This window comes from Natator depressus, chromosome 26, assembly GCF_965152275.1.
Source record: "Natator depressus isolate rNatDep1 chromosome 26, rNatDep2.hap1, whole genome shotgun sequence".
Classification (NCBI taxonomy): domain Eukaryota; kingdom Metazoa; phylum Chordata; order Testudines; family Cheloniidae; genus Natator; species Natator depressus.
This window is the reverse complement of record NC_134259.1, coordinates 16,291,657-16,301,215: the sequence shown is the minus strand read 5'-3', so window position 1 is coordinate 16,301,215 and position 9,559 is coordinate 16,291,657. Positions and strand designations below refer to the sequence as shown.

The 9,559-nt window shown below is 54.6% G+C and overlaps 1 long non-coding RNA gene across 1 annotated transcript; it reads right to left on the bottom strand.

Moving 5' to 3' along the window:
• Window positions 1–1,033: 1,033 nt before the first annotated feature.
• LOC141978046 (uncharacterized) lies at window positions 1,034–2,161 on the bottom strand. Its single transcript, XR_012636327.1, has 3 exons — window positions 1,969–2,161; window positions 1,528–1,669; window positions 1,034–1,207 (listed from the first exon to the last, which is right to left on the bottom strand). It is a non-coding gene; the product is annotated as an uncharacterized LOC141978046 (long non-coding RNA).
• Between the last annotated feature and the right edge of the window lie 7,398 nt (window positions 2,162–9,559).

Below are 9,559 nucleotides of genomic sequence, written 5' to 3'. Positions count from 1 at the left end.
TTATACCTGACATGTCACGCACACAAGCTGCTGCGAATTATACCCGATTGGTCACTCACAGGTCGAGTCTAGGCTGAGGCACACGAACGAAGTCCACAACGGCAGGGTTCCCAAAAAGACTAAGTTTATTACGCTCGAGTGTGGTGCCCCCCTGCTCATCAGGAGGGGACCCCACATGCAGGTTATACAAAGATTATAGACCTTTTAGCAAAGCACGTTGCCCTCGTGCATCGGAAACCTTAGCCAATAGACAAACCCTTCCCTTATCTACCACCTATCCCTGCTAGATACATTCCCCACGCTAAACCATGACTTCAACTACATTGCATGGTCCTAAAGCAATGCACCAGTAACTTTTCTGATCAGGATGGGAGGCCCACATCAAGGCCAGGAGGCAGGGAGTTAGGAACAGACAAAGAACAGAAACCGGGAGATAAAACAGGCTGGAGACAAGGGCGGGGGGGCGGAGGATTTTCACAGGAATTCAGTATCTAAGAAACACTCCTCCTGGTGCATGATGTGCTTGCTTTCAGACAATGGTGGGCCTCAAACCAAAATGGAGTCACATATGCTAACTTTTCCTTCCACCACTCAGGGTAATGCACCAACAATTTCCCTCATGGAGCAACAGTGACACTGGGTGGCTAATCCAGGGATTTCACAAAGCATTTCCCTCCTGGACCAACAGTGACACCGGGTGGCCAATTCAGGTCATGCTCAAATCATTTCCCTCATGGAGCAAGAGTGAAACCGGGCGGCCCCTTGGAGTAATACACAAAGTATTTCCCTCACGGAGCACCAGTTGCACAAACTGAGTTTAATAATAATAATAAACAAAAAATAGTTTCACTAGAAAAGGTAGATTTTCAGTGATTATAAGGGATAGCAAACAGAAGAAGGCAGATTGCTAAGCAAATACAAATACACACGCATACTAAGCCTAAGATCTTAAAGAGACTGGATTCAAGAAGTAATTTCCCATCCTAAATGTCTTTCGGCATCTTGAAGAGTTTCTGTAGCTTAGACTTCCCGTTGTTTCTCTTTACAGACTAGACTCCTGTCTTAGTCTGGACTTCCCTCTTCTCATTTCCTTTGTCTCTTCAGGTACTTTCAGCAGCCTTTCTACTGCCCTGCAAGATTTTCGTCCACTCCGACTTCTCCATGGCTCCCGAGACCTCACCTGTGGGAATGCACACCTACCCGTGTCCTGTGAAGGGACACGGCACGAGGAGAGAAGAGGAGAGGAGAGAGAGAGTTAGCGAACACACGAGAGAAGACAGAGAAACATGAGAGCAGGGCAAGCCACTCACCACCTGGAGTCATCCTCTTGGATCCAACCTTCTGCTGCGGAGGAGACACCATTCCTGACCAGATAAACGAGCAGCCTCTGAAAATGGGGACCTTTTCTCCCTCATAACCACAGCTGATCAGGAACCTTTTCTTACAAACCGAACCCTAATTTACGGGGCTTCCCTACCCGGACTTAGGTGGGGCGTGAGCAGAGTCCTCACCAAACCAGACACTTACCTCATCGAGACTGGCGATTGCTCGGCTCCCAGATGGAGGCCTCTTGCCTGGCATCACCAACGGTCACAGGCTCGCTGCTCTCACTCACTTTCTGTCACATGAGGGCAGTAGACTCTGAGGCTTGACTTCTTTTTCCTTGGTACTAAACCCAGCACAGGGTGAAAAAACAAGTAAGTTACTATCTCAGTCGGCAACGTCTCGGAGGCTCCTCTGTTTGCCTCTCCCACACGGCGGGGATCCGCCCTCCACTCTCCTCCCGTTACACCTTGAGCATCACAACCAAAAAGCCCCTTTTCTAACGGCACCCCACAGAGTCACTCTGCTCAGGAGACTCTGGCCCCTCCCCAGGCTTAACCCCTCCGAGCCCCGTCCCCGGCGAGGACGCCCACGGCCGGTGAGGAGGAAGACAGCGAGTGCGGACGAGGAACTGGAAGCACTGACCTCGCAGCCAGGTCTGCAGAGGGCAGAGAGTGGAGGCCTGGTTCCGCCTCCTTGGAAAGAGGCCCAAGCGGCTCAGGCCCCTCCTGCCGTGTTCCCCTCCGGCGAGAGCTCCGGCACCATCCCTCGCCAGAGCCGCTGCGAGAGCCGAGCCGGAGCCCTCGCTCCCCAGCGCTCGACGGTGGCTGGGAATCTCGCCCTCGGCCCTGCCGCCCTCTTCCCTCCCGTCCCCACGCGCCGCCCAGAGACCGAGTTCACCCCGCCCGTCCCCGCTCCGCTCTCGCACCTGCTGGGGGTCGTCTCGAGGGTTGTGATTTCGGTGTCGTGTCCTCTGCCGTCTTGTGTGTCGTGTGACGTGTCATATGTTGTGTCGTGGGCGTGTGAGACGTTGTGTTTGTGTATGTGAGACGTTGTGTGTCTCGCTGTCGGTGTCGTGGGTGTGTGAGACGTCGTGTGTGTCAGTGTCGTGTGTGAGAGACATCGTGTGTGTCAGTGTGTGTGTCGTTTTTCTGTGTGTGAGACGTCGTGTGCCGGCATGTGTGAGACGTCGTGAGTCAGCGGGTGTGTGTGTCGGCGGGTGTCGGCGGGTGTGGGTGTGGGCTTGTGGTGTGTGTGTCGTGTGTGTGTGGGCATGTGCGTGTGTCGTGTGTGTGGGTGTGTGTTGTACGTGTGTTGTGCGTGGGCGTGTGTTGTGCATGTGTGGTGTGTGAGCGTGTGTGGGCATGTGGTGTCTGGGCGTCTGTGAGAGACGTCGTGTGTGAGACGTCGTGTGTCGTGTGTGTGTGTGTCTCAGTCGTCGTGTGTGGTGAGTGTCCATGTCGTGTGTCAGTGTCATCTGTGTGAGACGTCGTGTGTTGTGTGTGTGTGTGAGACGTCGTGTGTGACGGTGTCGTGTGTGTCAGTGTCATGTGTGTGAGATGTAGTATGTCGTGTGTGTCAGTGTCATGTGTGTGAGACATAGTGTGTCGTGCGTGTCGGTGTCGTGTGTCGTGTGAGTTGGTGTCGTGTGTGAGACGTCGTGTGTGTGAGTCGGTGTCGTGTGTGTCAGTGTCGTGTGTGTTGTGTGTGTCGGTGTCGTATGTGTTAGTGTTGTGTGTTGGCGTGTGTGTGTGGTCTTTGTGTGTCGGCGTGTGTGTGTGTGACATCATGTGTGAGAGACGTCGTGTGTCGGCGAGTGTGTGGTCTGTATGTGTTGGCATATGTGTGAGAGACGTCATGTGTCGGCCTGTGTGTGTGTGTCGGCGTGTGTGTGTGTTGGCGTGTGAGAGACGTCGTGTGTCGGCATGTGAGAGACGTCGTGTGTCGGCATGCGTGTGTGTGTCGGCGTGTGAGTGACGTTGTGTGTCGGCATGTGAGAGACGTTGTGTGTTGGCATGCGTGTGTGTGTCGGCGTGTGTGAGAGCCATCATGTGTCGTGTGTGTGCGTGCGTGTGTGTCGGCGTGTGTGAGAGACGTGTTTGTGTGTGTGAGACGTTGTTTGTCATGTGGTGTCGTCTATGTGTGAGACATGGTTGTGTGTTGTCTTGAGTGTTTTGTTGGTGCGTGATGTGTTGTGTGTCAGTGTTGTGTGTGATTTTTGTGTGTGTGGCCGGTTGTGTGTCGTGTTCTGCGCGCGTGTGACGTGCAGTGTACGCCTGACGCGCTGTTTACGTGTGACGCGCGAAGCGCAACGTGCCTGCGACATGCAATGTGTTGTGTGTGCGACATGTGAGGTGCTGTCTACAACATGCGGCAGGCTGTGTGCGATGTGTTGTGTGTATAACATGCAACATGCGGTCTACAACCTGCAACGTGCGATGCACGAGCAACGCTCGACGTGCTGTGTGCTACGTGTTGTGCGTGTGACATGTAAAGTGCGACGTGTTGTGCGTAACGTGTGACGTGCTGTGTGTGCGACGTGCTGTGTGTTCCAAGTGCAACGTGTCAGTGTCGTCTGTGTGTGTCTCAGTGTCGTGTGTGTCTCAATGTCGTGTGCCATTTTGTGTCGTGTGCCATTTTGTGTCATGTGTCGTGTTGTGTGCGTCGTATGTCTGTGACATGTAGTGTGTGCGTGCGCGCAACGTGTTGTGCGTGTGCATGTGCGTAGTGTGACATGTGCGTGATGTAATACGTGTAACATGCGACAAACTGTGTGCGACGTTGTGTGTGTGTGACGTACGTGCAATGTGCTGTGTGTCGTTGAGTGTGTGTGAGACGTGTTGAAGGTCGTGTAGAGTGTGAGACGTGTTGTTGGTCGTGCTGAGTGTGTGAGTGTGACATGTTGTGGGTCGTGTTGTGTTGAGTGTGACATGTGCGTCATTTTGTGTTGAGTGTGTGTGTGTGAGAGATGTTGTGGGTCGTGTGTGTGATGTTTTGTGTGTGATGCTTTCCGTGTTGTGTTGTGTGTGCGTCTGTGTCGTGTGTTATTTTTGTGTGTCGTGTTGTGTGCCATTTTGTGTCATCGTGTGTGTGTGATGTGTGAGCGTCCGCGCGTTGGACGTATTGTGCGTGTCCGTGTGGGAAGTGCGAAGTGGGATGGCTCAACTTGCCACCCCCTTCCCCAACACTTTAGCCCCCTGTCGTAAACACGACCCTACCCCCTCCCTAGGGTGCTACGGACACTAAAACCACCTAAAAGACCCCCGACTTACCACTATTGGCTGGCACCCCATTGCCACCCGCACTTCTATGCTGCTGCTGGCCAAACCCTCCCCCCAAATCTAAACCCCACCCCCTACCCGGAACCCAACTGGAACCCTGACCCCATAACCTGCCCCCCAACTCGAAACCCCTGAACCAAAACTGGAGCCCAACCCTCACCCCAACCCCAACCTCCAGCTCTGAACCCAGCCCCTCGAAGCCCGACACCGCTTTAAGCCAGAGCCCAGTTCCCCATTCCCACCCTGGGCAACAACAGTGCAAACCACACCCTCCTGCCCCCCGCCCAGGAATCCTGCTTCTTACCACCCCTTCTTTGGAAATGAACCTTTTCTCCATTTGCATCCCACACACCTTCATTCTCCTTTGAGGGGTTATTTAGTGACAGGGGTCTACACAAGGCAACTCTTTGCTATTACAGCGTAACAGGACACAGAGAAGTGAAAACAGTGCAAACAACATTCCACGAGTTTTCAGGAGGTTTAAACACCCAATACAGTTGCACATTGAACAGTCGCTTTGATCTCTACTAACACACACATCCGTTGGCCTGAACACACTCTGACACAAGCTGCTCTTTCAGCGTCACACCTTGTACAAACATTACTGCAACAGCGTGTAGGGCAGCGTGACCCCCGGGGGTCTGTGAGCTGGTTTCAGGGCGTCCGCAGGACCCCGCAGCTTCGCCTCCCCGCCTGTTCCACCCACCGCCTGTGCTTCCCCGGAGGGATCTCCAGACTGTCAGTGCTGCCCGGAGCTTCCCTTCCCTGCCAGGCCTGAGCAACCAGCGCTTGTAACCAGGCCACTCACAGCCTCCCCGCGGGGAGCGTATGGACACAAACCGGCTGGAGAGCAGTTAGGGCAGGAATCCCTGGAGACTCGGGGAGCATCTTCAGCGGATGAGGGTGACACACCCCACAGGAGCTGAATTTCCCACTCGGGTCTAAGTCGTGCCGTGTGAGGCTCTGTTTGCTGCGGTGGATCCACTGGGGGTTGATGTTGTGGGGGTCGAGTGAAGACCCACGAAATTGACAGCAGAGCGCTCTCCGGTCGCCGTTGGGACTGCGCCGGGAACGGCAGGAGGAAGGGAAGTCGACCGAAGAGCGTCTCCCATCGACCCAGCCCAGTGTAGACACAGCAGTAAGTCGACCGAAGCGACGTCAAATCCAGCTCTGTTATTCACGCAGCGGGAGCAGCGTAACTTAGGACGACTTACTGCAGTAGGATAGACACAATGTGAGGCCTGAGTTTCCCCTGCAGTCTGGTTGCTCAAACACTGGCTTGGCAACACAAGTCAGCAAGCCCAGGCCACATAGAGACAGGCTCAGTGTGCAGTGTGGACAGACCCTCAGACAACCCCAGTATTGTCAAAGGAGGAAATCCATCCTGTGTTTTGACTTGCTGGTAGAAGAGCCGAGTGACATTGGAGCTCAGCGAGCTTCACTGACAAACGCAGCGCTCCAGCACCTGAGCTCTCGGGCTCCCTGTTGAAAGAAAAGCTGAATAAGTTTCAAAGGTCAAAGAGAGTGCTCGTCTTTGGCCAAGGGCAGGGAGTCCCACCCTCAAAGCGAGAACATTTCTCTCTCTGTCTGTCTGTCTTGGGGCAGGAGCGATAACACGTCCTCCTGCATTTGCTATTTCAGAGCGTAGTTTATGACTGTCTTCTCAAACACTGTGTGCGAAACAGGCCTCAAACCTGACTGAGTGGAAACAAGAACGATGCAGCTCAACTGAGCCAGCTGAGAATTGAGATGTGCCCCTTTGCTCGAGTGAGGGAACGACCTGTGAGGGGACTGGAAACCTGACCGGCCAATTCTTAACTTGCACTCTTTCAGCATCTTTCCTCGAGTGCCGTCACGGTAGCTTCAATACTCCACTACCGGACGCCCTGCCAGCTCTGGGCCCGACAAGCTTTCCTTGGGATTGGATTCTGGAGAGCAGGGGTGCAGGGAAGCAACAGGTGCATGTGACTCCGTGGTGAGGTTTCCTTGCAAGATGTATGTGTGAGTCTGTGTGTGTAGGAAGCACTGAGGGTGGCACTCGCACTGAACCCACAGAGGGCAACGGTGGTGGGAGTGAGACAGTAGAAGTATAAAGGGGCAAGGACGGGCAGAACGATGATGACTGTGTTGTGTTTCATTCCTTAGATGTGGGGCCACCACCTTTCTCTTGAGCCTTGTTGTTTCCCAGGAGAAAAACTAACCATCTGTCCAGCTACAAGGGCGTGTTTGTGTTCATTCCTGCGAGCTACACAGGGGTCTGATGTTGCTGCTTCCCATCCTCTGGCTCTGCCAGGAGAAGGGGCAATTCAGGCCATCACTGAGCTGAGGGAGGGAGATGATTTTCTGACAGGGAGGGACGCCTCCTCCTAAAGGTGCTTGGCAGGCAGCCCTCCTTCCCAGGTGCGTCCCGACAACACCCAGTTGAAAAGGGGCCCTCCCCAGCCCTCCTCAGCGTGGTGACAATGAGCGAGTGAGTGAGCGTGGGGGAGAGGGAGCGACGGAGGGGAGGGAGATGGCATGAGCGGGCCGGGACCTCGGCGAAGGGGGGCGCAAGGGTGTTCAGTTTTGTTGGGTGCGGAAGTTGGCAACCCTAGATCCAGGGGCAACAATTCCAACCTCCAAAGAGGCTGGGCAGGGGCAGGACAGCAGCTTGGAGGGTAAATCCCTGACGGTAAATCCCTTGCCCTCTCAGTTGCTGGAGTTCTCGCACCCTCTGCTCTTGGGAGGTCCTCACGTGATGTGGTGTCTTATTTCCATAGCGTCTTGTAGATTAGACGGGACCTCAGTTTCCACGGTAAAAAATGAAGTGTAACTCCTTGCTTTCCCCATTTGACTTAGGAAAAATAAATCTTGTCCCCTCCCGCAGCCCCAAACATGTTAGCAGCATTGATGACCTCAGCGGCGAGGCAGGCACCCTGAATGCAAGACAACAAAGAAGAGCTAAGGATGGGAAGCCAACAAAACCACCAAATGATAACAGCCGAAAACCCGGAGATTAACCCCATTTAAGGACTAACGATTACAGAATGACATTGCAAAATCCGTAAACGAAAGTGGGAATTTACAAGTCTAAAGCTGGGGTGTTTTGCCATAAGACTCTGGGTTCAGTCCTGCAAAGCCTCGGAGCATCGGATCATGACCGACGGAGCCCAGCTCCTCGCTTGTGTTCAATCTGACTGGCCATTAGATTGACAAGAGCTACAGCAAACTGGTAACTGTAAAACCATCTGCAGGACGTGTCTGTCTGTCTGTCTGTCTGTCTGTCTCTGTGTGTGTGTGTGTGTGTGTGTGTGTGTGTGTGTGATGAAATGCGTATGTTTACAGTTGTATTTTCAATAAATGCAGCATATTGCCTTTTCCCCTGAAAAGATCCCGTGTGCTTCTTATCAGCATAAGATGCTCCCCCAAGGTGTAGAGTGTCACAAACACATCTCATGACTCTGCCCCCCACAACTGGAACTAGGACATGAATGTGGAAGAAACAAGAAGAATTGTTTTAATGGTTTATTTACAGTAAGTGGAAAGCAGAAAGTAAAAGGAGCTGAGAAGGACCTTTCATAACCACAGCGTAGGGCAAGGAGACCCAGAGATTTTGAGAACAGTTTTCTTAATGGCACTAAAGTCATAGAAATGGCCAGGAAGTAACCCAGGGAATTAATGAATTACCATCTCATGTGAATAAATCTCTCTGTCCCGCTTACTGTCCCGTTCCTTCTCCTTTTCCTTTGTTGTTGGTCCAGGAGTAGATTTTCTTTCCCTGCTCGAGAGCATGATTGGCTGTCGGTTGCCCCATCCTCTTCTGGGAGCATGTGCAGAGAACTAAAAAAGCTTTCAAAGACTTGGCTCTTTCCCTTTTGATTTCCCTTTGACTCTCTCTCGGCCTGTGTCCTTGCTGCCCTTTTGCTGCTGCTTCCAGGTGGTTGGTTTGAGGTCCATGGGGTCTGTGGTGTCCCGGTTTGGCTGGGTTATTGGAGGAGGGGGAGGGGGAGTCTATGGCAACAGCCTGTGATTTGCCTTGCCTGGCCGGCTTGCGCTTTTGGCTTCACTTTTGGATTTTGATTTTTTCCTTCCACTATCATCAGTTCATCTCTTCACCACATAACTGTCCGGAGCCTGGCTCAGAGCTGGAGGCAGGAGGAGAGAGACAAGAGTGAGATTTCAGCATCTCCAGGTAGGGACCACGGCTCCAGGAGGCCCCAACAAACACTGTGGGGTTTTTAATTCACAGCTGTTGGTCGGTCTTGGGGAAACCCTGGTGCACCAGCGGGGGTGGGTGGGTTGGCAGGAGTGTGGGAGGGGGCCCAGCTGGGAGGTGGAGAGGTCTGTGTGGTGCGAGCTGTGGGAGGAGGAGAGGGGGGTTGTGGACAGGGGGCGATTGGGTTGTAGGGATGGGGTCTGGGTCTGGGAGGGTTGTGGGGGAGGGAGAGGCTATAGGGGACTTGGATTGGGGACTTGGGTCAATGGCATGGCTGTGATGGTTGGGTTGGGAGGGGCAGCACCATGGCCGCCCCCAGGGGGACACAGCATGGCTGGGGGGGGCTGTAGGGAGGGGAGGGGGCTGTGGGGTGGGGCGGCTGCACCCTGGCTTGGGGCGAGGCGGACAGTCGGGGGGGGACTGTGGAGAGGCTCGGCCACACTGGGGCCTGGGGGCTGGCGGGGAGGGGCAGTGGGGTGGCAGCCGGCCACGGCTGCGGGTTGCTCTTGGGACATCTCAGGTGGGGGGCCCCAGCGGGGACGGGGGGTCTGGCAGTGCCCCCGGGGAGAGAAGGGGAGACCTGCCCCCCAGGGAGCTTCTCCCGGTGCAGCCTGTGGGGGGCGGGGGAGCCCAGGCGGCTCCCAGCGGGGGGCTGCGAGTCCCTGCCCCGGGCAGAGGGAAGCTACGGCAGCTCCCCGGGGTTGGGGGGCAGCGACATGTGGGGACCGGGGGGGGCAGAAGGGGGGCAGGGGGCTCTGAG